At 41.7% G+C, this 25820-nt stretch overlaps 1 long non-coding RNA gene across 1 annotated transcript in view; it reads right to left on the bottom strand.

Moving 5' to 3' along the window:
• Positions 1–24799, bottom strand: part of LOC134761523 (uncharacterized) — a 70360-nt gene extending 45561 nt beyond the window's left edge. The window contains exon 1 of the long non-coding RNA XR_010140223.1: positions 20428–24799. This is a non-coding gene — a long non-coding RNA (uncharacterized LOC134761523). The remainder of the gene's footprint in view (positions 1–20427) is intronic.
• Positions 24800–25820: the final 1021 nt, after the last annotated feature.

Raw genomic sequence — 25820 nt, 5'->3', positions numbered from 1 at the left:
CGCATACGGTGTAAAGAAGGGGGTCCAGTTTTAATCTTCTTCATATGGCTAGCCAGTTATCCCAGCACCATTTATTGAATAGAGAGTCCTTTCTCCATTGCTTGTTTTTTTCAGGTTTGTCAAAGATCAGATACTCGTATGTGTGAGGCATTATTTTTTGGGCTTTCTATTCTGTTCCACTGATTTATGTGTCTGTTTTTGTACCAGCATCATGCTGTTTTGGTTACTGTAGCTCTGTAGTATAGTGTGAAGTTGCATAGCATGATGCCTTCAGCTTTGTTCTTTTTGTTTAGGATTGCCTTGGCTCTTTGGGCTCTCTTTTGATTTCATATAAATTTTAAAATTGTTTTTTCTAATTCTGTGAAGAATGTCATTCATAGTTGTATAGGAATAGCTTTGAATCTATAAATTGCTTTTGGCAATATGGCCATTTTAATGATATTGATTCTTTTCATCCATGAGCATGGAACGTTTTTCCATTTCTTTGTGTCATCTCTGACTTCTTTCAGCAGTGTTTTATGGTTCTTATACAGATCTGTCATCTCCCTGTTAGCTGTCCTAGGTATTTTATTCTTTTTGTGGTAATTGTGAATGGAATTGCATTCCTGATTTGGCTCTTAACTTATGGTTGTTGGTGTATAGGAATGCTAATTTTTGTACCTGATTTGGTATCTTGAGATTTTGCTGAAGTTGTTGGTCAGATCAAGGAGTTTTGGGGCACAGACACTGGTGTTTTCTAGGTATAGAATCATATTGTCTGCAAACAGAGATAGTTTGACTTCTTTTAATTCTATTTGGATTTTTTTTCTTTCTTTCTCTTGTCTGATTGCTCAGGCTAAGGTTTCCAGTACTATGTTGAATATGAGTGGTGAGAGAGGGAATCTCTGTCTATTTCTGGTTTTCTGTCTAGCTTTTTCCCATTCAGTGTGATATTAGTTGTGGGTTTTTCCATAGGTGGCTCCTATTATTTTGAAGTATGTTCCTTCAGTGCCTAGTTTGTTCAGAGTTTTTAACATGAACAGGTTGAATTTTATCAAAAGCCTTTTCTGTATCTATATGTGGTTTTTGTCCTTAGTTCTGTCCATGCGATGAATCACATTTATTGATTTATGTGTGTTGAACCAACCTTGCATCCCAGGGATAAAACCTACTTGATGATGGTGGATAAGCTTTTTGATGTGCTGCTGGATTCATTTGCTAGTATTTTGTTGAGGATTTTTGCATCAATGTTCATCAAGGATACTGGCCAAAGTTTCCTTTTTTTGTTGTGTCTTTGCCAGGTTTTGGTATCAGAATGATGCTGGCCTCATAGAATGAGTTAGGGAGGAGTCTCTTCTCCTCAATTTTTTGTAATAGTTTCAATAGGAATAGTACCAGCTCTTATTTGTACATCTGGTAGGATTTGGCTGTGAATCCATCTGGTCCTGGGCTGTTTTTTGGTTGGTAGGCTATTTATTACTGATTCAATTTCAGAGCTCATTATTGGTCTGTTCAGAGATTCAATTTTTTCCTGGTTCAGTTTTGGGAGGGTGTATGTGTCTAGAAATTTACCCATTTCTTCTAGATTTTTCTAATTTGTGTGAATAGAGGTGTTCATAATATTCTCTGATGGTTATTTGTATTTCTGTGGAGTCAGTGGTAATATCCCCTTAGTCATTTCTAATTGTGTTTATTTGGATCCTCTCTTTTTTCTTATTAGTCTAGCTAGTGATCTATTTTATTAATTTTTTTTAAAAAGCAACTATTGGACTTGTGGACTTTTGAATAGTTTTTCTTGTCTCAATCTCCTTATGTTCAGCTCTGATTTTGGTTATTTCTTGTCTTCTGCTAGCTTTGGGGTTGGTTTGCTCTTTGTTTCCTAGTTGTTTTAGTTTTGATGTTAGTTTGTTAAACTGAGATTTTTCTGTTTGATATGGGCATTTAGCACCATAAATTTCCCTCTTAGCACTGCCTTAGCCATGTCCCATAGATTCTGGTATGTTGTATCTTTATTCTCATTAGTTTCAAAAAACTTCTTGATTTCTATCTTAATTTCATTATTTACCCAAAAGTCATTCAGGAGTAGATTATTTGATTTTCATGTAATTGTATGGTTTTGAGCTATTTTCTTTGTTTTAATCTCAAATTTTATTCTGCTGTTGTCCGAGACAGTGGTTTGTTATAATTTCAGTTCTTTTGCATTTGCTGAGGATTGTTTTGTGTCCAATTATGTGGTAATTTTAGAATATGTGCCATGTACAGATGAGAAGAATGTATATTCTGTTGTTTTTGGGTGGAGAGTTCTGTAGATGTCTATCGGGTCCATTTGATCCAGGGCTGAATTCAGGTCCTGAATATCTTTGTCAAGTTTCTGCCTTGATGATCTGTCTAATACTGTCAGTGGGGTGTTGAAGTCTCCCACTATTATTTTATGGGAGTCTGTCTCTTTGAAGGTCTCTAAGAACTTGCTTTATGAATCTGGGTGCTCCTGTGTTAGGTGTGTACATATTAAGGACAGTTAGCTCTTCTTGCTGAATGGAGCCTTTAACATTATGTAATGCCTTTCTTTGTCTTTTCTGAACTTTGTTGATTTAAAGTCTGTTTCATCTGAAATTAGGGTTGCAACCCCTGCTTTTTTCTATTTTCCATTTGTTTGGTAGATTTTTCTCCATCCCTTTATTTTCAGCCTATGTATGTCATTGCATGTGAGATGGGTCTCTTGAAGACAGCATACCAATGGGTCTTGGTTCTTCATCTAGCTCGCCACTCTGTGCCTTTCAATTGGGGCATTTAGCCCATTTACATTCAAGGTTAGTATTTATATGTGTGGATTTGAGGCTATCATCATGATATTAGCTGCTTATTGTGCAGACTTGTTTCTGTGGTTGCTCTAGAGAGTCACTAGTCTATGTATTTAAATGTGTTTTTGTAGTGGCTGGTAATGGTTTTTTCTTTCCATATAGGGCTTCCTTCAGGAGCTCTTGCAAGGCAGTCCTGGTGTTGACAAATTCTCTCAGTATTTGCTTGTCTAAAAGGATCTTATTTCTCCTTTGCTTATGAAGGTTAGTTGGGCTGGATATGAAATTCTGGGTTGGAAATTCTTTTCTTTAAGAATGTTGAATATTGGCCTCCAATCTCTTCTGGCTTGTAGGGTTTCTGCTGAGAAGTCTGCGTTAGTCTGATCGGCTTCCCTTTCTAGGTGACCTGACCTTTCTCTCCAGCCACCTTTAACATTTTTTATTTTATTTTGACCTTGGAGAATCTGATGATTACATATCTTGGGGATAATCTTCTTGTGAAGTATCTTACTGGGGTTCTCGGCATTTCCTGAATTTGAATATTGGCCTCTCTAGCTAGGTTGGGGAAGTTCTCATATATGATATCCTGAAATGTGTTTTCCAAGTTACTTATACTCTCCCCATCTCTTTCAGGGACACCAATTAGTCATAGATTTGATCTCTTTACATAATCCTGTATTTTCTCAGAGGTTTTGTTTGTTCCTTTTTATTCTTTTTTCCCTATGCTTGTCTGACTTTCTTATTTCAGAAAGCCAGTCTTCAAGTTTGAGATTCTTTCCTCAGCTTGGTCTATTCTGCTATTAATAATTGTGATTGCATTATGAAGTTCTTGTAATGTGTTTTTCAACTCTATCAGGTCAGTTACATTCTTTTCTATAGTAGCTCTTTTGTTTGTCAGCTCTTCTATTGTTTTATTGTGATTCTTAACTCCCTTGGATTGGTTTTCAATGTACTCCTAAAAACTCAATGATCTTTGTTTCTGTCCATATTCTGAATTATATTTCTGTCATTTCAGCCATCTCAGCCTTGTTCAGAATCCTTGCTATCCTTGAGATAGAGTGGTTGTTTGGAGGAAAGAAGGCACTCTGGCTTTTTGAGTTGTCAGAATTCTTGTGTTGGTTCTTTCTCATCTTTGTGGGCTGATGTTTCTTCAATCTTTGCAGTTGGTGACCTTTAGATGTTTTTTTTTTTTCTTTTATCTTTATTTGATGACCTTGAGGGTTTGATTGTGCCATAAGTTAGTCAGTCAACTGGCTTCATTTCTGGAAGATTTTAGGGTGCCAACACTCACTTCCCAACTGCTGGAATGTGTGTTCTAACTCTGGGGGACTTGTATCAAGCCTGACTTTGTTCTCTGGCTCCTTAAGGTTAGGAATTATCTGCACTATGTAAGCCAAGGTGCTCCTAGACCACTGATCACTACACCTTGATGTGTGGTGTCAGCTAAAGGGTTTTGTAGTGTGGTGGCAGTGAGTTCCATCCTTGTTTGCATGTGCCAGCAGCAGTGGGAGTGACAACACAGCAGGGTACACACTCGCTGTCTGCAGCAGGGTACTAGTGGGTGCCAGGGTGCCTGCCTCCATGTGGGCATTCACAACAGTGGTGGAGGCAGCATGACTCAGGGGGCAGGGGGCCCCTACTGGTGGCTGCCCACAGATGCACTGGGAGTGATGGCACGGGGTCAGGGCACTGGTGGGCACAGGTATGTGTGCACTCTCTGTGAACCACATTCAGGGGTGGTCACTCAGAGGTGGAAAGAATCTGCTGTTCTCTGTTCCTAGTTTTACTCCTGAGGCAGTGTTGGTGCAGGGATGGGGTCTTAGTGGGGTGGGGCTGACTAGCTCTGTGCTCACCCAGTCTCCAACTGCAATGGCAGTTCCTCTGTGGGGGTGGTGGTGCAGAGTGCACTCCCACCACAACAGTGGCAGGACAGGGTACATGCATACATACACACTGGCAGGGCAGGAAAGGTGACCCCCTCACCCCCCCTGCACACACACCCCAGCAAAGCAATGTTGGGGGGGTGTCCATGGACCTGGGGGAAGCTGCAGTGGAGGGAGGGAGTGGGCGGGCTGGTGCATGGCCATGGGGGCCACCCTGCTGGAGCTCTCTGCTTCTCAGGCACTGTCTGCCAGCACAGGAGTTATGATACAGGCCCCCAGGGCACCTGAAGCTCCCTTGCAAGCAGGCATGGCCAGCCTGGGGCCCAGGGAAAGGCCAGCAGACCACGGGTGCTCAGGCTGGACTGGCCCCATCTGATGGGCAAGACTGCCCTGCAAAGTTCAGGTTTGATAGTTCCTCTAGGGCCAGAGTCTCTTCTGGGAGCAAGTCAAGTCTAGGGGGATGGGTGTCGCTGGCTGTGCTCTGCTACAGACGCTGCTGCACTAAACCTTTGGGCTCCACATCAGCTGGTGTGCTGCCCCTACCACTTCTCTAAGCAGTCTGTTTGCCAACTCTGTGTGGCAGGTGTCTATAGTGGTCAAGAGGATTCCTCCCGCCAGGATTCCAGAGGCCTATGGCGAGAGTGGGTTGCTCCTTACCAGTTCAACTCAGTCACTCCCGTGGAGTCATTGCAGGCCAGGAATGAGTCCTGGTACATGGTAACCCCATGCAGGGTTCCCAGCTTCCTCCACTTTCAGCCCAGCTTCTGAGTCTTCCCTCCATTACTCTCAGTGCCATCCCTCTGAAGATATGTTAGGAGTGTGCAAGTCATCTGGGTCCCTCAGTGGCAGCTGTTCCACCTGTCTGCATAGTCAGCCATCTTGCCCAGTACCCTCATATATTTCTTTTCTTTTCTTTCCTTTCCTTTTCTTTTTTTCTTTTTTGAGATGGAGTCTCGCTCTGTTGCCCAGGCTGGAGTGCAGTGGCACAATCTCTGCTCACTGCAACCTCCATCTCCTGGGTTCAAGCAATTCCCCTGCCTCAGCCTCTGGAGTAGCTGGGATTACAGGCGCACACCACCATGCCTGGCTAATTTTTTGTATTTTTAGTAGAGGCAGGGTTTCACCATATTGGCCAGACTGGTCTCGAACTCCTGACCTCAGGCAATCCACCCCCCTCCACCTCCCAAAGTGTTGGGATGACAGGCGTGAGCCACCGTGCCCAGCCACCCTCACATATTTCTTAATATAAACATAAGTTTAGAGGTAAGGCATATGCCTTAGAAAGGTTGGTTGTTGGCAGGCTCCGGAAGCAACATGCTAGAGAGAGCAGAGGCCTCCTATCACATTCCCAGAGGATGGTGGGGGTGGTGGCCCCACTCCCAGTTCAAATAAGCAGCCCTTTCACAAAGCTGTTTCTTTCTGACTCACTCCTACTGAGCCTGCCCCTCTAAAATCAAGACCTCAGTCCCTGAAGCCAAGCTTGCCCATGTTTAATTTCATAGCAACAGGAGCATTTATTCCACACATACCTTGTGGTGAAAGGAAGCCATTTTGCAATTGATTTGTGGCAAAATGAAGGTGATGTTCTAGCCGCTGACATCACTATCAGTCCCACACCTGTGCAGCCACCAGCAAACCTCAGCTGTAATATTCCAGGTTGCCAGTTTTCTTCCACTTGGCTCCTTTTAGCAGCCCAGCTAAAGCTAGGTCTGAAGATATTTTATCGTCTTGGCATTTTAGCTTAACATGGATTTCAGATCAAGACACTTTGCCAGGGAGAACATGTGGTTTAAAGCCAAACTCCTCAGGAGGTTTTGGTCTTAATCAGAGTGTCTTCTGTACTTCATGAGATTCTCACTACCTGAATAGATTCCCTGTGATTCTGTTTGCTTTCCTCTCCAAAAAGCTGCAGAGAAGGAGCGAAAAATAACACATATTCCTAATCTTGAGATGTCTGAAGCGTGAAAGATACTTTTATGAAATACTATTAAGGTGCATGAGAAAGTAGCTAACAAGAAAATAGGCTCAGTTCTTAATTTCCTTGCGTCGTATTTTTTTACTCTTAGCAAATAATGCCTTTGTTCCCAGCACAACCTCAGTTCCAAAAGCGCATCATTTTGCCTTCCAATTTTCTTTCCTTTAATTTTGGCAAAAATTGCTGGGAATAATAAACATGCCACTGTCTTCACAAGTTAAAAATATAGGTGAAAAAATTTAATTGACTTATTGAACAAGCCTGATGTGGGGAAATGTAATCATAAAACAGTTCTGTTTATGTTCTGTGCTTCCCCCAGGCCCTTGGTGAGAATGCAGGCTGTCCTTGTGATTTTTCTGGTCACTCATAGCTAATGCAAACATCCTCAATGCAGAAATCTGAAACTACGGGACTTTATCGGAATCCAAGCAGGCACAGGATGTACAATTTTGCCTTCTCCCCTTCCTCCAGTGAGGCCTGGCCCTGGGCAGGACTCCAGTCCTGCAGAAAGGGCAGTGTCAGCATCTCTCCCCTTTCACCAGCCAGCATTTCTCCTCTGCTTCTGCCAGATTTCTTGCCTGGTGTTGGACTGCCCCTCTGTTGTTGAAGAGAGAGGGAGGGGAGGTAAGGGGGGAAGGAAAGTTCTCCCAATTGGCACTATTGTAAGCTGGCTTCATGCATTCTGAGCCTGGCAGTGATGTAGAGCTGTTTCTCCTGCTGGCATTTTTGTGGAAGTTTTTGGCATCAATGTGGATCTTCCCTGCAGTTCTCTTGACCCAGGCCTGTGCATCTCTATCCCAGCTGGTTGTTTGAGGTTCCTAGGTATCTAGTTCCATCTTCGGCTTCTCTCTGCTGAGCTGTATTAGCCTCTCCAAGTAGCCCCCTTAGGACTTGAAGTGACCACATGCTGCATCTTTCATTTGCACCTGGATGTCATCCAGGGGAAAACTCCTGACAACCTCTGGAAGGTCTGGTCCATCCCAACCCTGAAGCCGCTCTGCTTCACAGCTCTGCCCAGCCACTCTCTGGACCTTTACTCAGGACAGCGTCAGTCTTCAGGCCATGCTGACCCTATAACTCTAAGAGGCACATATCTAGCTCTCTGGGGGTGGTCTGTTGAAGCTTCTGCAGGGCTTGAAGATGGGACAGGCACCCCTCACTCCTCCTCCTTGGTGGGGGTTGCTGAGGCAAGGGCTGGCTCACAGCACACTTGCAGCTCTTTGTACACAGCGTCCCCAACTCTCTTATTGCCCAACATCTCACACCCTTGGTGTGTGAACAAGGTTTAGAAGTTATCAGTCCAGCTCCGACCCACTCACTTTTGACAAATCTTACAAAAGGGGATGGTCTCTCACACAACTAACTTCAAAAAGGATCTCATACAAACATTTCGTTTAACATCCTTTTCCACCCAGTAAAGAGCAAGGTGACTACATCTTTGTGCAGAGCAACTGGACATACAGTGTAAGAAAAGAAATGACAGAGTGAGATTTCCTCTAAGCAGGAGGTGATTTGGGCAACAGTGTTTCAAAGAAGAGCATTGCAGACATGAAGGCAAAAGTGAGTAAATACATAGGAGAGGATTTTTATTGTAGAGATGGGAGAAGGAACAGATGCTTAAAAGGAGGAGGGTAGGCTTTCACAAGTGAAATATGAAAATGAACAAATCTTAGATAAATAAACTTTGTGCAGTATACTTAGTCTGTGGGCCTGCTTTTATCCTTTCCAAATAGAATGGCCTATTCTGCTGATTTTATACATATTATATATTTCCTAAGTAAAGAGATCATTTTAATTACTAGTAATGACAGAAGAGGAAAGAGGTGCTCACTCATTTAGGCATGAACAGAGGTTGTTCTGTGCCAGATCCTAGAGGAATAAAAACCAGTAAGATATAGCCTCTACTTGCAGGTAGTTCATTTCTTAGCAGAGGGGAATCTAGAAGGGTCTGTTAGAGAAGGAAACCCTGGAAGTGAGTTGTGATAGGTAATTGAAGTGCAATGAAAGGCTCTTGTTGGGAAGGCCATTCCAGCCAGAAGGGGTGGCACAAGCAAAAATCTCTCTGAAGATTAACGTTGCCTGTAGCATAAACTGAAAAGGTAGGCAGGTGGTAGTTGGATCAGGGTCTCTTCTGCCTCTCTAGGAGATTATATTTTACTCTTTGCAATGAGTAAACTCAGAGCATTTTAAGGAGGAGAAAATGAGAATATTTCTTGAAAGACCCATCTTGGTTGCAGGTTGAAGAGTGACACACAGGATTTCGAGACCAGAAGCAGGGACAAGTGAAGACCACTGCCAGCTCAGGTGAGAGTAGAAGCAGATGAAGAGTTGGGCCAGTTAAAAAACTTCTCGGGGAATTAATCCATAATGAAGGCTGCATTAATTAGGATGTAGGCTAAGACGCTATAACAAGGAAACCCAAAATATAGTAGCTTAAATGTCTCATAGTACTCCGAACATGTGTGGATGGGCTAGGGCAGGGGACACCAATGACAGCCTGGGGGCCAAATCCAAACTGCAGCCTGTTTTATAAATAAAGTTTCATAGAAACCCAACCATGCCCACTCATTTCCCTGTTGGCTATACCTGCTTTCCTTCTACATAGATACTTGAGTGGTACGACCGTGACCTTATGGTAAGAAAGGCCTAAAATATTTGCTGTCTGACCCTCAGCTCTCCAGTAAACCCCTGGTCTGGGACAAATAGTTGTCTCTGAGTTTCATGTCATCCAGGAATCCAGGCTGGGGTGGTGAGCTCAATTATCTCCCACCCGGACCTTCCACCTTGGGTCCAGGGAGGTTACCACAATGGTCACCAGTTCCCAGCCAGGGAACCCCAGGCTGCTCTCAGCCTAGTAAGTCACCCAGCCCTAGGCAGCTGCAGAGAAGACTGGGAAATGCAGACTCTAGCGACTTGGCCATAGGTCCAGCTGAAACATCACCGCCACTATCTACTCTAAGACATACATAGTCACATTTTGACATCTCTGAAACCAGCATTCATTTTACAATCACTCTCAGCCCGGACTGAAGTTGTGTTTTCCAGAGTTGATTTGCATCTGTTTCTTCCAGTAATCTAGGCACATTCCCAACATGAGACTACTTTAAATTAAATTCTCTGCCTGACAAAAAAACTAAAGGAACAGGAGAAAAACTAGCCCTTTTATAATGGCATTCAACCCACCTATGAGGACAGAGCTCTCACGGTCCTGTCACTTCCCAAAGTTCTCCCCTCCTAACATTGCCACAAGAGCAACCAAATAAATTTCAGCTGAGTTTTGAAGGGGACCAACATTCAAATCATAGCAATACCTAAAGGACATAGAATTACTATTCTGAGGAGATGTCTGCACTCCCATGTTCATCACAGCATTATTCACAATAGACAAGATATGAAAACAACCTAGCTGTCAATTAAGAGATGAATGAATTTAAAAAGTGAGGTGTGTATATCTATATTTATCTACCTATCTCTCTAGCTAATGAAATATTACTCAGCCTTAAAAAAGAAAAAAACCCTGCCATTTGCAAACATGGATAAATCTTGAGGAAATTACACTAAGTAAAATAAGGTAGTCATAGAAATACAAAATTGCATGAAGTCATTTTTATGTGGAATCTGAAAAAGAGTAGATAGAACTCATAGTTACAGAGAGTAGAATGGTGACACCCCCATGGGCTGGGGAAATTGGGATTACTGATCAAATGGTACAAACCTGTTGTTAAAAGATGTGTAAGAACTGGAGGCTCAATGTATAGCATAATTACTCTAGTTAATTATGTCATGTATACTTAAACTTTGTTAATAAAATAGATCTCAAATAAACCCACCTGTCCATTTTCACACTGCTAATAAAGACATACCTGATACTGGGCAATTTACAAAGGAAGGAGGTTTAATTGAGAACTCACAGTTCCACCTGGCTGGGAAAACCTCACAATCATGGTGGAAGGCAAGGAGGAGCAAGTCACATCAGCAGACAAAGAGAGAGCTTGTGCAGAGAAACTCCCATTTTCAAAACCATCAGATCTCGTGAGACTCATTCACTATCATGAGAATAGCCCAGGAAAGACCTGCCCCTGTAATTCAACCCCCAACCACTGGGTTCCTCCCATGACATGTGGGAATTGTAGGAGTTACAATTAAAGATGGGATTTGGGTGGGGACACAGCCACATCATATCACCACCACACCAAAAGAACAAGAGTAACTCAATGAAGTAATTGATGAGCAGCAGGTGGTTTGGGCAACAGTTTAATTAGCTTCATTGTGGTAATAATTTCACAGTGTATAAATACATCAAAACATATATGTAAGGTTATGTACCTTAAATATATATAATTTTTATTTGTCAATCATACCTCAATAAAGGTGGTAAAGATTAAGTGTAACCAAACTAATATCTAACTGTGTGTACATTTTATTTGAAACCATTTAAAATAACTTGTAGATTAAACGTAAATCTAAATTGACATAATTGTTAGTCAAAAAAGTTCTATGGAGGGAGCATGGTGTTAAATCTAGAATTAGATATTTAGCTAAAATACTTTTAACAAATGAAAGTAAATTAAAATATTTTCAAAAGTTAAAAGAAAGAGGAATTGGATTAGGGTTCTGGGTAGTACATTCTGTTTTGTGTTATCTGTGTATGATGATTTGGAAAACGGGTGAAATTGCCAAGAGAATTTATTTATATAGCCTATGCATTCATAATCAAGACTTAAAATCAAATGGTATAAATCAAGTCTTAAAATTAAAATCAAGACTGAATCAAATGGTATAAATTTTATCTTTCAACATCTCTAAGAAATGGAAACAATTACCCTCATTTTTTTAACCAGTACTTTTTCTTACAATCAACCATGAATGATGTATAAAAGTGTCCTGCATGTTGAAATGGATATAGTAACTCAAGATATCTTGTTCTTGATGGTGATTTTAAAATGAATATCTTTGTGGATAGGTAAGTGAATTCATTGGTAAATAATAAAAGTACTCAAATAAATTAGCAAAAAAATTCTCTGGGTTTTTTTTAAAACCACAGTTAGTATGAATTCAGACCACAAATCTAAATGACTAACAGCTCTTGGTTTAAGTTCTCAAGGGAAATTTTCCTTTTTCCTATCTCCCCCCGTGTAAGAATGTTATTTTCTTGCCTTTTCTTTTCTTTTGGTGGATGGCAGGCATACTTCTTGTTTCTTCACTGAGGTGCAGCCTTTGAGGTACCACCTTTGTTTGGGCTTTTTTTTCTTTCTTACTGGTAAAATAAAACATGGTGCATCTCACAGTAATGGTGTCTCTGATTTTTAAAAACATGGCAGAAGAATAAAAAAGGAGAATGTATACTAGTGGGCAGGTTAGTAGTTTGCTCCAGGTGTTAACACATCCACTAGAAGTTTTATAAGATGGAAAAAACAAAATATTTACTCAAGCTCTTCCCAGTGAAAGAATTAAATGAAGTTGGAAGAAGCATTTCGAGAGCGGCTGTGTAGTGAGATCCCTGAAGGCCATGCTTGAACCATGAACTGCCTTCTAAAGTATGTATGGGGGTGGTCTGAGTTTTTGGATTTTGCTGGATTTTGTTGTGCTAAGCGGGGTATGGAAAGGTGGAGCAGCATGCAATGGCTCCAGATCTTACAGAAACCATGCATGCCAACAGCTCTTCTTCCCCACTCCTCTCCCACACAACTCCATCGTCTAAAACAAGTGAAAATAAATGTAAAATAAGTTAGTAGGGTCCCCAAACATCTTATCTGCCTGTGGTGGCCACATATCTGAGTATGGTCTTGAGTGAGAGGTGATGAGGGCAGGAACCAGGATGTGGTGATGGAGATGTAGAGGCAGGGATGAGAGTGGAGGAGGTAAAGGTAGTAGGATGGAAAGGCAGGGATGGTGGTGACCCTGGTTTCAGGCTGGGGTAACTCTGTGTGTGGCAGTGCTGCTATTAACTGCACAGAAAACACACTCAGAAAAAAGAAGCAGATTTGGGACATGGGGTGTAGAGAAAATTTGACTTTTAGGGGGCAGATTATATTTGAGGTATCTGCTCATTCAACAGGAAAAGGAAGCAGTAGGGCCAGGAAATGCACACCCTAAACACACTGGAAGAAAAAAAAAAAAGAGTTTTTCTTTACATGTTAAAGACCATTCAGTAATCAATTGGGAATGGATAGAGGAAAGGTGAGATCCCTGAACTTAAGATACAAATAGCATGCCAAAGTTAGTCAACTAAAAACCTTAATAAAATTAGAAATGCCATTAATAATTAAGTGTGTTATATAACATACGTTTGTCATTCCTACTCTTCTAAGAACCTATCATATCCATGGTGGAAAAGAAGTTCCAAGCTTTCAAGTAACTTGTCAAGGACACTCGAGGTCTCACCATTATCACCACAATGCCAGCACATAACAGGAACTCAGTAAATATCAGTTCACTGACAAACTTCAGCTGCATAATGAGAAACTAAGCCCCAATTTGAACCGAGGTCAGAACTCTTTCCACCAGCCAGACTGCCTCACCTGGTAGACAGTTCCTCTTTTCTTAACACCATTTATCGTCTTGGTCTCCAGGATGTCTTCTGCTGTTGTTTATTATTCTCCAAGTTTCTCTGTCCTTCCCTTCACTTCTCCTCCTGTTCTCCCCATCCTTCTTCCTTGGTTCTATAGCCCTTTCTTGATCTACTAATGCTTCTTCTCTTAGAAATGACCTAAAATGATTCATACATCATGGAATTAGCCAGTAAAACATTAAAAACAAAACAAAACAACAACAAAAACGTAAAGCATCAAAAGAAAAAAGTGAGATCTTAAAATAAAAATTCATATGCTTCAAAGCTCATATAAGACAAGTTTAATTTTTCAAATAGAAACAAATTTAAATTCGGGGAAATACTTTCCCAGAGCACAATATATAAACATTGTGAACTTGGAGCTTCATTAGGATGGGGTTGATACCACAATGTGGTTACAATCTTCTCTGGCTATACAAATTTTTCGTTAATTTAGGGTGTCCCTGTTTTATTGCTGCCTTTTATTTTCTAAGTATTAGCTCTAATATTTTGCAGAGAATTTTCTCTTCGATTATAATGGCCACTAATGGCCTTCTTCACATCTTATCTTTCACTTCAAATTTTGATTTGAGGAAACGTTTTCTAGCATAAGCACCAAAATGCAGTCAATGTTTTTATAATGTATTGTTATAGGATATAAAAAAGATTTTAATCTGGTTAATAGGGACAGTGGTCAGCAGAATTCCCTGCAGAAGGACTGACGCTTGTGAACAACACTGTGGTTCACATGATTGTGCTTAGGAGAGCAGCTATTTCCGTTTACAAGATAACTTTCACCATGAAATGAAAATAGCATGAATGTATTCAATCAACTAGCTAGCTTTTTTGATGGGGAGCAAGCTAAGGGGTGATTAGAATTATTTCCTTTTTTGTACATAAAGAAAAACTTAATTTCATATGACATTATTTGACATACACTGTAACTACATATATCTGATAAAAATCAAGGAGGTCTTGATTTCAGGACTTTTCAGCAGGATGAAAAGGATTATTTCTCCATTCTCCTGGCATATCTCAAGCAAAATGTTGAATGCACACACTATATATATTTTTAATTCAATGACGATGGGAAAGCAGAGAATGTAGGAAATGAAGGAAATATGGGGTCAGTCAACTGTATGCCATCTTGTAAGATTAATTTCTAAAAAATATTCTCTGAAAAAAAGTAAAATAATCTTACTTTTCCAGCCCTGTGATTTTAACACTATTAATAACAAAATGTATCATCAAGGGTTTGGTCCTGCAAAGGCAAAGGCCTTCACTGGATTAGAAATGAAACAATGTAATAAGAAAAATGGGGAAAATATAAACTATGTACTTCCGCTCACAGGACAATTTAGGGCATCTGGAGACGGTTTAGTTTCATAAATTAATGATTTCTATTCTCTTGTCATGAACAATACATATTAATAGAAAGTGAGGTTTTTACAATTGTTGAACTAATTTACACTCCCACCAACAGTGTTTCTTTTTCTCTGCAACCTCACCAGCACCAATTACTTTTTGACTTTTCAATAACAGCCATTCTGACTGGTGTGAAATGGTATCCCATTGTAGTTTTTATTTGCATATTTCTAATGATTAGTGATGTTGAGCTTTTTCTCCATATGCTTGTCGGCTGTATATATGTCTTCTTTTAAATAGTGTCTTGTTCATGTCCCTTGCCCACTTTTTAATGGGCTTGTTTTTATCTTATAAATGTGTTTAAGTTTCTTATAGATGCTGGATATTAGACCTTTGTCAGATGCATACTGGCAAAAATTTTCTCCCATTCTCTAGGTTGTCTGTTTACTCTGATAGTTTCTTTTGTTGTGCAGAAGCTCTTTAGTTTAATTAGATCCCCTTTGTCAATTTTTGCTTTTGTTTGAATGGTTTTTGGTGTCTTCATCATAAAATCTTAACAAAATCCCTTGACACAAGTTAATCTATTCACAAACCTGCACATGTACCTGCAAAACTGGGACTTAAAAGTTTAAAAAGTGAGGGGTTTTTTTGTTATTTTTTTGAGATGGAGTCTTGCTCTATGGCCATGCTAAAGTGCAGTGGCACGATCTTGGCTCACCGCAACCTCCACCTCCCGGGTTCAGGTGATTCTCCTGCCTCAGCCTCCTGAGTAGCTGGGATTACAGGTGCCCACCACCACGCCCAGCTAATTTTTGTACTTTTAGTAGAGACGGGGTTTCACCACGTTGGCCAGGATGGTCTCGATCTCTTGACCTCGTGATCTGCCCGCCTCGGCCTCCCAAAGTGCTGGGATTACAAGCCTGAGCCACTGCGCCAGGCCCGAAAAGTGAGTTTTTTTAAAAAAAACCAAGTCTTAGAAGAGAAATTGTTTGAAATGTAATACATGATCAGGAAATAACCAGATTGAAGATGACTGGAGTGACTAACACATCTGTAGTGCACATTGTAGTGTGCAGCTGAGATCCCCCTTTCAGAACTAAGGTGCTCATTGCCCCAGCTGTTGAGTGAGTTGGCTGCTCATTGCTCACCCATGAATCCCTCCACAGGAAATGCCCTCTACCAAAGGAAACTGCCTTGCCCAAGTTTGCACCTCCTTTCCAGTGGCGGCCTACATCTAATTACTGGTTGTGGGGTACAAAGGCCTGCTTTCTTGCCTCAGCTGGGATCCCCAGCTCCTTACTGACCATTCAAAGCCTCAGTTGCAATTGCATTGCAGTTCCACTTTTCCCACTGCCCAGTTTTGCTTTCCTCACTCCTTACCAGTGTTGTCGGGAGCACTCCTCAGTAAACTTCCTGCATCCAAATGGGCATCTCAGAGTCTATTTCCAAGGGACTCAAGTTACAAAAACAGTAAAGCAAAAAGTAAATTGGTTTTTAGAATAAGTCTTCAGGTAGTGATCAAAAAACAATTTCCCTGTTTTTCATTTGAAGATTATAAAGAAAATACTTGAGACAATTAAAGTCAGGTAATAAGTAGCCACAAGGATTTAGAAACAATGCCTATCAGGGCCAGATGCAGTGGCTCTAGCCTACAACTCCAGCTACTCAGGAGACTGAAGCAGAAGGATCACTTCAGGCCTGGAGTTCAAGACCAGACTGGGCAACATAGTGAGACTCCATCTCTAATTTATTTATTTTTTTTAATTAGCTGGGCAAGTTCACTGCAGTGAACTATGATCACAGCATGTACTACAATCTGGGTGACAGAGACCCCATCTCGAAAAAAAAAAAAAGGAAACAAGGCTTTACATACGTTCAATCCTCAGAAGAGGGATCTGTGCTGAGTCTAAGAAGTTAACAGGCAAGTTTATCTCAGCCGTAGTACTGGAAAATCCAGTTTCTTAGACTGATTCTGTTCTGCTTGAAATTCTGTCAGCCTAAGAAGCACGCAGAGGTCTCCAGTGATTAACTAGATGTGATGCATAAGTGCAGTGGAGAAATCTAGTCTGAATACATTGTCAAGTGGCAAAGACAATAGAGATCTCTACTGAAAATGCTCCAGTTTGGGTGAAGTTTTTTCCATCAATCTTTAATTGGGCAGAGAAAAAGCATATGTGATTCTTATTTCATAATAATATAATCTTTCTTCCAAAAGTACAATAGACACTACGAAATAATATTTCCACTTTGAAAGTTAATTTTCACAATAGGCCTGTCAAGTAGGCAAATTTCTTTCCCCTGCTTTTGTAATCATCCCCTTTACCTCCCTACATGTCCTATTTACAAACCCAGTCTTCCTCTTGTCATTGCCCTTTTTCACCCCATCAACACCCACAAACACCTATTACATCTAATTTTTCTTTACCTTCCTCCCACTCTCATCCAAGCTAATGGGTTTCCTCCAACACAGCTTCTTACAGGTTAAACTATAAATTTGATGCTAATCAACTGGTAAGAAACTTCCCAGAAACTTCCTTACTCATTACAGAGGAAGGCGTGTCAAAAGCATAAGGGTTTAAGCTGTAAGACACGACCTATTAATGAGTTGTGAAATCAATTTATTTGGTTTTGATTAGCACTAAAAATAACGAAATTGGAAATATCAGAGTTCCTTATATACAGTTAAGGATAAAGTACTATGTTGGGAAACTTTAGTTTCAGCTATGTACATGTATGTGTTTACTGGGTTACTATGTAACAGGTTCCTTCAAGAAAGTTCAGTTGCAGTCAGAAAAGTTAGAAAAGCACTGAGGTAGAAATTTCGAGAAAGAGGGAGCATTCCACAGAGTCAAATGCAGCAGACAGGTCTAGAAAGGTAAGAGCCGAATCAGTGTCCATCAGATGTGGCCCCACAGAGGTCTGCTGACCTGGCTAGTGCCGTTCCACCATGCTGTGTATGGGAGCCCGAGTTCTCACGGTAGTGCGTGGAAACTTAGAAGCAGGGAGAACAAGAATAGACCTGTTTTAAGAACGTTGGCAGAGAAGAGTAAGGAAGACTACGATGGAGGGGACTTAAGAGTCTATTTCTCAGGGACTCAAAAGTAAAGCAAAAAGTAAATTGGTCTTTAGAATAAGTCTTCACGTAGTAATCAAAAAACAATTTTCCTATTTGCCAATTCAATTTTCTATTTCTAATTCAAAGATTGTAATGAAAACACTTGAGACAATTAAAGTTGAGTAAAAGTAGCCACGCAGATTTAAAAACAATGCCTATCAGGGCTGGGTGCAGTGGCTCTAAGTTTTTGACCTAGGTGATCAAGGTTTTTTGCTCATTTAGAATGGTATCTAAACATGTTTATAGAAGCTGCTGAGATATGGGATAAAATGGATCATCAATGGAGCAAATTCTGAGAGAAAAAGGATCAGAGAGTGGCTGGAAGAGCTAGCTGTGATGAGGAAGTGAGGTCTGGGAGAGGACAGAGTCCAGCAAAGGCATTCTGTGGGTGCGGGTAGCAGGGAATAAAAATTGGCAATTCACTCATGAAAGCCTTTATTTCCTCCATAAAATAAGGCTGTCATTCAGTATCTAAACGTGCTGCCTTGGCCATTTTTAAAATATTGCGTCTCTTCCTATAGGATGCTAGTTTCAATCATGGAGTCTACACATCATGCAGTGATGTTGCTTAGCCAGGCATACAGCCCATCCTTTAAGAAAATTGAATAGAAATGTAAGATAACAGTAGGGTCCCCAAACATAATAGCATTGGGACTCAAGAGTGTGTTGACGGTGTGCTACAGCTCCTGAGCAGCCTGAGAAGGGGGTGACCCCAGGCATTTCTTGCAAAGCATCCCAGTGTTGGCAGAGCAAGTGGCAGGGCAGGTCATGCTGTTGGTAGGGAACAAGGAACAGGCTGAATTCTGCCCATTTGGAAAGCCAGGGTGTCCAGACTTGTGTCTGGCTGTGATAACCAGGCTACACATCCAACGCCCTCTGGTGGCAAAAGATAGCAGGTTGCACCTATTGACTAGAGGCAGAAACCCCTGCAAACTGTCTATAAAGGGTCAAATAATCAATATTTTTAGCTTTGAGTGCCATTTGGTCTCTGCACATTTAAAAAGGGACATAGTCATGTTCCAAGAAAACTTTATTTATAAAAACAGGCAACGGGTTATAGTTTAAGAGCCCCTGGACTTGAGTATTTTAATAGGAATGCTATCAAAAAAGTTTGATGTTCCCAAAGCAAATGGTGGCCCGGGGAAGGGCATCATTTAGATAGCAGCCACCTACATTAAATAAGCCCTAAAGATGCAAAAATTTTGCATATATGATATGCATAATTATGCAATATGATAAATGATTAGAACTACTACTCAGATCTCTACAGAAGTAGTTTTATGATACATATAATATTGCTTTATATGACAAAAAAAGGGACACTTTCTAAAATGTGTGTATTGGTCTATATATTACCATATATTTCCATACCAGTTACCTATTTTGAGGATCATCCTTAGCGTGACAAGGGGATAATGCATTTGGAGAGAGTCATGAAACCTTGGAACAGTTGAATAAGGCAACTTGTTTCCTAAGGACACTAAAATGATTGTCATGCTACATGAAGAATACAGATGAGGTTGGAGATCCTGAGCTTGGGTGTTTCCCAATCTGAAATACCAAGATTGGAAGATTTCTTCCAAAAGCCCAGGTATAAGGACAGATTGTGGGTTGGAAGATTTGTGACCTGAATGTCAGGCACAGATCTGGTTCCTGCTCACTGAAAGTCCATGGTGTGTGGGCTGATATGCCACCAGGCAAGTCAGGAAGTGTTAATATATTCTAACCACATCTGGCCATCCACATTTTCAGTCTTCCCCTTAGGCACTCACCCAGAGGCAAGCATGCTTTCTACTTCTGTTAGCACTTCCTCTACTCCTATTAGCTTGTATAGATTGGCAAGAAGAGCCTAAAGGTCAGCACATGGCTAAGGAGACCAGATGCTCTTATGCCTCCCCATATGGAGCAAATATGATGCGTTTCAGGATAGCAAAAAGAGTGGTAATTGCTGAAAACCTTCTATGTGCTCTGTCATCTAATTCTCTAGAAAGTCTTGAGGTAAGTATTATTCCCATTTTACGGATGAGTTCACTAAGACTTGGGGAAATTAAGAAAAACCTCTCAAGGTCACAACATTAAGTAAGTGCCATAGCTGGATTTAAATCTGCTTAACTCCAAAGCTCCTGCTCCTTCCAGCACACTAGAGCAGTGGTTCTCTAAGTATGTTCCCTGGACCAGTAGCAGCAGCAGCACCTAAGAACATGTTAGAGGTGCAAATTCTTAGGCCCCACCCCAGACCTATGGAATCAGACTCTGAGAATGGGGTCCAGCAATCTGCTCCAACACTAACACCAGGGGGTTCTGATGCATGCTCAAGTTTGGAAACTACTACGCAATACAGCCTTCAAGAAGAAGAGGATACTACAGTAGGTTCCAGGTTACATGAGAGTGAGCAAGACAGGGTCAGCCACACTGAGCAGCCCTGGACAAACCTAAGGAGCTAAGGGTAGAGACAACTGTTCTCTACCTGTATGCCTGACTGAGCAACATCACTGCATGATGTGGTTTTTCTGCCCCCAACATTGTACCAGTTCTTTAAAGAGCAAGTAGCTATGATACCGGAAAAGAACCACATCAGAGCTTCACATTTGGTTGTCAACATCATTTCTTCTAACAACCTAACTGCTACATGGATTTGCTGTCCTTGAGATGTGGAATAAAAAGGTTAGGTAATTTACCAAGGGTCAAGTGACCACAGGTGACAAACCCTGGGTTTCCCAAGGACTGCTGCTACCCAGGTCCCAGGGGCACACCCACTTTACCTGCTGGCAGGCATCAAGACGAAGACAGGCAGCCATTGTTGGGGAGGGAGTCGACATCAAGCTGGTATCTCATCTAGCTCGTGACTTTTCTATACTGAACACCTTCCAGGTGTCCAGGTGAAAACACAACATGGATAAGGCTTACTTTACATCTGTCAGAGCCCTGGCAAATGCCTTCCCGGGTGCCTCTGGCATTCTCTGTGAGAAAGAGAGCCACAGCCTGACAACTCCCATAGCCATCAATGGCAATGCTCCTGACCCTCAAGACATTCCAAAAGGATTAAATCCAAGAGCAACCCAAACCTAACAGACCCAGCCCACAGCTTCTTCTCGAAACTTCCCAAACTAACACCGAAACTTGCCCCACCCATTCCGCCTCTGGGCCAATGGGCAGGACCAAAATTCAGGAAGAACATTCAATGCCCAGACAAGTAACCATGTTGTTTTGTTTTTCCAAGCAGTGCTGAGCGAGGTTTAAACAAACAAGCACTCACACCTACAGCCAAGGAAGGGCAAGAAGCAGCAGCCAGGTGTGGGAACATGAACGCCAGACACTCGGGATCCAGACAGTCTCCCAGGAGAGCCCATTTCCAACGAATACTTTCTTCAGGTGCTCAGTGAAGTGCAGTCCCATGGGGAGCCTGGGCAACTGTTGGCAAGCTACTTTTTTAAAGCAGTAAGACTTCATTTATGACTTACCTTGAGAAAGCATAAAAAGAGAGGCATTTGCAGACTCTCCATTTACAGGGCATCAGGTGTGGGGTGTCACTCTATTACACCCTGTTACAAGCCCGGTTTTTTGCTATGGGAAGACTCCATAGGACTTTCTGTTCCTATCACCAGGGTGGTGGAGCCAGTTTCAAATAAAATTAAACGTAGCTTAGTCACACAAGTTTTCTATTCTTCCTGTTTTCTGCTTCTTTGATTAAATTAGTTCCTAAAGGAGCAATCATTATTTGTCAAATCTTTCCCAACAACACATTATAAAAGGAGGACTTTAAATAATAAATTATGAGTCATCTTCCTCATTTCCCCCAAATGGCACGAAGGTCAAGTTGCAGCACCATAGATTTCCCAGTGTTCATTATCTGTCTTTTCTCCAAGGGTAGGCTATTAAAGGTAGTGAGTATTAAAAGTCATTCCTAACTAATTAGCTCACACTGGAGCTAACTGCCAATTTTCAGAATATGCTGAAGCTTTCTCAGAGAGCCGATTACCAAACTGTCACTCCAGTTAATGTTGAAAACGTTATCAATTTTTTTTTTCCCACTAGCCAAATACTTTATCTCCTAGGTTTCTTAGGATTTGCACATAGTTTGAGATGGTAGAACAAAGACCCCATGAACATTTCCACAGCACTTAGCCCAGGACAACATACAAGAAGTGAGTGAAGGTGGCGGGAGGGTTAGAGCAGCGGTTCCAAATCCTTTTGGCACCAGGGACCAGTTTCATGGAAAATGATTTTTCACGGACCAGTGAGGGAGGATGGCTTCAGGATGATTTAAGTGCATTACACTTATCATGCACTTTATTTCTATTGTTATTACATTATAATATACAATAAAACAATTATACAAGTCATCATAATGTAGAATCAGTGGGAACCCTGAGCTTGTTTTCCTGCAACTCGATGGCCTCATCTGGGGGTGATGGGAGACAGTGACAGATCATCAGGCATTAGATTCTCATAACAAGCATGCAACCTAGATCCCTCGCATGTGCAGTTCACAATAGGGTTTTGCACTCCTATGAAAATCTAATGCTGCTGCTGATCTGCCAGGAGGAGGAGCTCAGGCGGTAATGCTTGCTTGCCCACTGCTCACCTCCTGCTGTGCGGCCCAGTTCCGAACAGGCCAAGAACTGGTACCTGACCCTTGGGTACAGGTTGGGGACCCCTGGGTTAGAGAATGCAGAATCACAGTGTTTGCAAACACTAGGCTTAAATGAAGGCCCAATTCTGCATCAATTTCATTAAATTTCACTCAGTTCCATGCCAGTCTTAGTCTATAACTTATAGCCTATGTAATTTTGACAAAAACGGAACCATCACCATTATGATAAATACAACTCTAAAGGTAATTACAGGTTACAGTGCTTTGGCTGGGGGAGGGGAGCAAAGTAAAATAAAGGGGTGATTGAAATGTCAACGGAGATGTGAATTTGAATTCTGACTTTGTCCCTTACTGTTTGATCTTGGGCACATTCCTAAAACTATTTGAGTCTTAATTATCTGCTTTGCACAAAGGAAATCACACCACCTACCTCATGGCGGTGTTCTGGAAAGCTGAGGCTGTGTTCAGCTAGGTCAGTGTGGGGCACATAGTAAGTACTCAGTGAACAGCTACTGTAGTTCATAGTACTATCCTACTGTGAAAAAGGGCAGCTCGTTTTTTGTTTAGAAGTTAAATGTTGATGCTGCAAAAGAAACTTGGGGCCAGACACAGTGGCTCACACCTGTAATCCCAGCACTTTAGGAGGCTGAGGCGGGTTGATCACTTGAGGCCAGGGGTACGAGACCAGCCTGGGCAACATGGTGAAACCCTGTCTCTACTAAAAATACAAAAATTAGCCAGGCACGGTGGCATGCACCTGTAATTCCACCTACTTGGGAGGCTGAGGCAGGAGAATCGTTTGAACCTGGGAGGAGGAGGTTGCAGTGAGCTGAGACTGCACCACTGCACTCCAGCCTGGGCGACAGAGCAAGACTCTGTCTCAAAAGAAAAAAAAAAAAAGAAACTTGGAGGATTGACCCAGTCAGGTTCTTGTCCAGTCAGAACTCAAGAGCCCTTGGCTAAAATCCATGCTTGTCACAGTGACTGCCCACTCTCAGAGTTTAAAGTTACACTATGCTTCTGGCCAACTGCCAGGCCAACTGCCAGACACAAAACCTCGTCTCCAATCTTCCACACAGCCCACTGAACACAAGGAACAGATCAGGTTTTTCTGGTTTCCCTTTCCCGCCAGCTGTCTGCTTTTTAAAAAAGAAACCACTCCAACAAGATGGGAGTGTTCTCTACATGCCCCACGTCAGGCTGCACTAATTTATTTGTTCCAGCAGGTTTTTCTCCCTGGATGATCCATGTCTTAAATTGACTCGTCCCTTCTGATACATGAAAGCCTCCTTTGAGAGAAAGGAGACAGAACAAAGCAAGAAGTAAAAAAGGAGATGTTATGAAAATCCAGGGTGAAATAGAGACAAGGCAAAATGAGCACCAGAGACCTGAACCTAGAAAACCAAGGATATGACAAAGAGGGGGACATTTTCTGGAAAAGGAGACCCTTTTCTCAACTAGCTGTCTCATGGTTTCTTGGTAGGATCTAGTTTTACCTTAAGGATGGCTAGTTAGCAAGTCTGGTTAAAATGAGGTGGTTACCATGAGACCATTGCTAGACCTACCATTAAGTAAGCACACAGGACCAATTAAAATCTCCACCATCCATTACATAATGCAGGAGTCTATATATAAAACCACAGGTGAAACAGTTTTCAAATAAAGTTTTCTGCATCAGAACTAGTGTGTGTCCTCATTCCTGAGAACACACCCATCTGATGACACACTGTTGGCTTGGTGGCAGGAACTGCAGGGCTGCTAATAACACTACTATAACAACAAAAACAGCAAGACCTGTAATAATAGCAGCCACCCACTTCCTGAGAGCATGTTTTATGTATCCATCCCACTTAATCCTCACTCTAAGCCTGAAAGGACTATTACTGCCCCATTTTAAAGATGAAGGACCTGAGGCCCAGAGAGGTTGGTTTGTCCATACCTACGTGGCAGGCTGGGATTCAGACCTATATCCTTATGCATGATTCCACTGGCATGTTGACTCAAAAATTGTAACTCCAAAGCAGTTTTAAAAAGCACATTTGCTTGCTTTTCCAGAGCTTTAAAAAAAAAAATGCTTCACTGTACGCTTTCTTATAGACATATTTTAAAACATCATACATGTTTTAAAAATATGCATAACACATTTGGTTCCTTATAAATGCCTTAGTCTTGTGTTGCTAATTATTGAAGGTGAGTGATAGCTATAGGAAGGTCAATGATGATTCTACTTTTGTATGTTTTGAATTTTCCATAATAAAGTTATCTCTTTTTTTTTTTTTTTAATTGGCTCTTTGGAAAATTGGATGAGGTAAGACAACAACAATGGTGAAGTGAGATTGCAACTCTCCATGGACGTCACTGAGTGGCAATGTCCCTAATCGCCTTCTATTAATAAGCAGCTGCAATGCAGTCCCTTGTTTGAGAGTGCTGCTGCAGCCTTGCCACACACCAGCAGCATGCCCAGGGCAGAGCATCACTCATTTTCTTTTTTTCTCTAAGATAGTCTTGCTCTGTCGCCCAGGCTGGAGTGCAGTGGCACGATCTCGGCTCACTGCAACTTCCGCCTCCCAGGTTCAAGCAATTCTCCTGCCTCAGCCTCCTGCGTAGCTGGGATTACAGGCGCCCGCCACCACGCTTGGCTAATTTTATGTATTTTTAATAGAGACAGGTTTTCACCATGTTGGCCAGGAAGGTCTCGAACTCGTGACCTTGTGATCCGCCCGCCTCAGCCTCCCAAAGTGCTGGCATTACAGCTGTGAGCCACTGTGGCCGACCAAGCGTCAGTCATTTTTACCAAGGAAGGACTGGCTGTTCAGAGTAACTCTCAGACACAGAATTTTCCCAGCCTCCACCCCATTCACTAAGCATGTCTTGTTGGGTGTGGTAGATTTCACAGGAGATGGCAGAAGTGATGCTATGAGAGGCTGGTGCGAGTGATCCCACCTTGCCTGCTCACCTCATTGACAGCCAGCTAGTATGTTTTTAGACAGAAAGATTGGGTCAGTCAGGACAATTCCTCCAAACTTTCCAGAAAAAAAACAATATCTAGGCAAACATTTTATGATTTCTTACCAATCCCTGTTTTCATTATCAATGACTTTGATTATTTCACTTCCTCTCATTTTTTCTTTGGCTATTTTACCCACTGAGGCATTATTTTCTTGCTGAAAAGAAGAAATAACTGGCTATGGGAAAAAAAAAAGTGGGTGAACAGGTCATACTAACCTCTTTTCCTGCTTTCACCTGTCACTCCCACAAGACAAACAGCTAGCCATATATTGTACTCCTCCCTTTCCTAAAGGAAGGGCTGGATGGGGACTGGGGTCGCGGTAAGGCGGGCGCTGACAGAGAAAGGTATCCTTTCACATAATCAAGTTTTTCTTATAACTACGAGAGGAACCTTCTTGGAAACGGCTTGGCATGTTCTCAAGGCAGAACTGTCTGGTTGGTGCCGTTTCCACTGTGAAGCTTGAGTTTGGATCCAGCACCCTGAAGTTCAAGAGCACTGCAGTGTCACCAGCGTAAAAGATTCAGATGAAAGCGACATTTTCCTCTCAAAGG

Source organism: Pongo abelii, chromosome 5 (genome assembly GCF_028885655.2).
Source record: "Pongo abelii isolate AG06213 chromosome 5, NHGRI_mPonAbe1-v2.0_pri, whole genome shotgun sequence".
NCBI classification, from domain to species: domain Eukaryota; kingdom Metazoa; phylum Chordata; class Mammalia; order Primates; family Hominidae; genus Pongo; species Pongo abelii.
The sequence above is the reverse complement of the archived record's forward strand: the minus strand, read 5'-3'. Positions and strand labels throughout refer to the sequence as shown.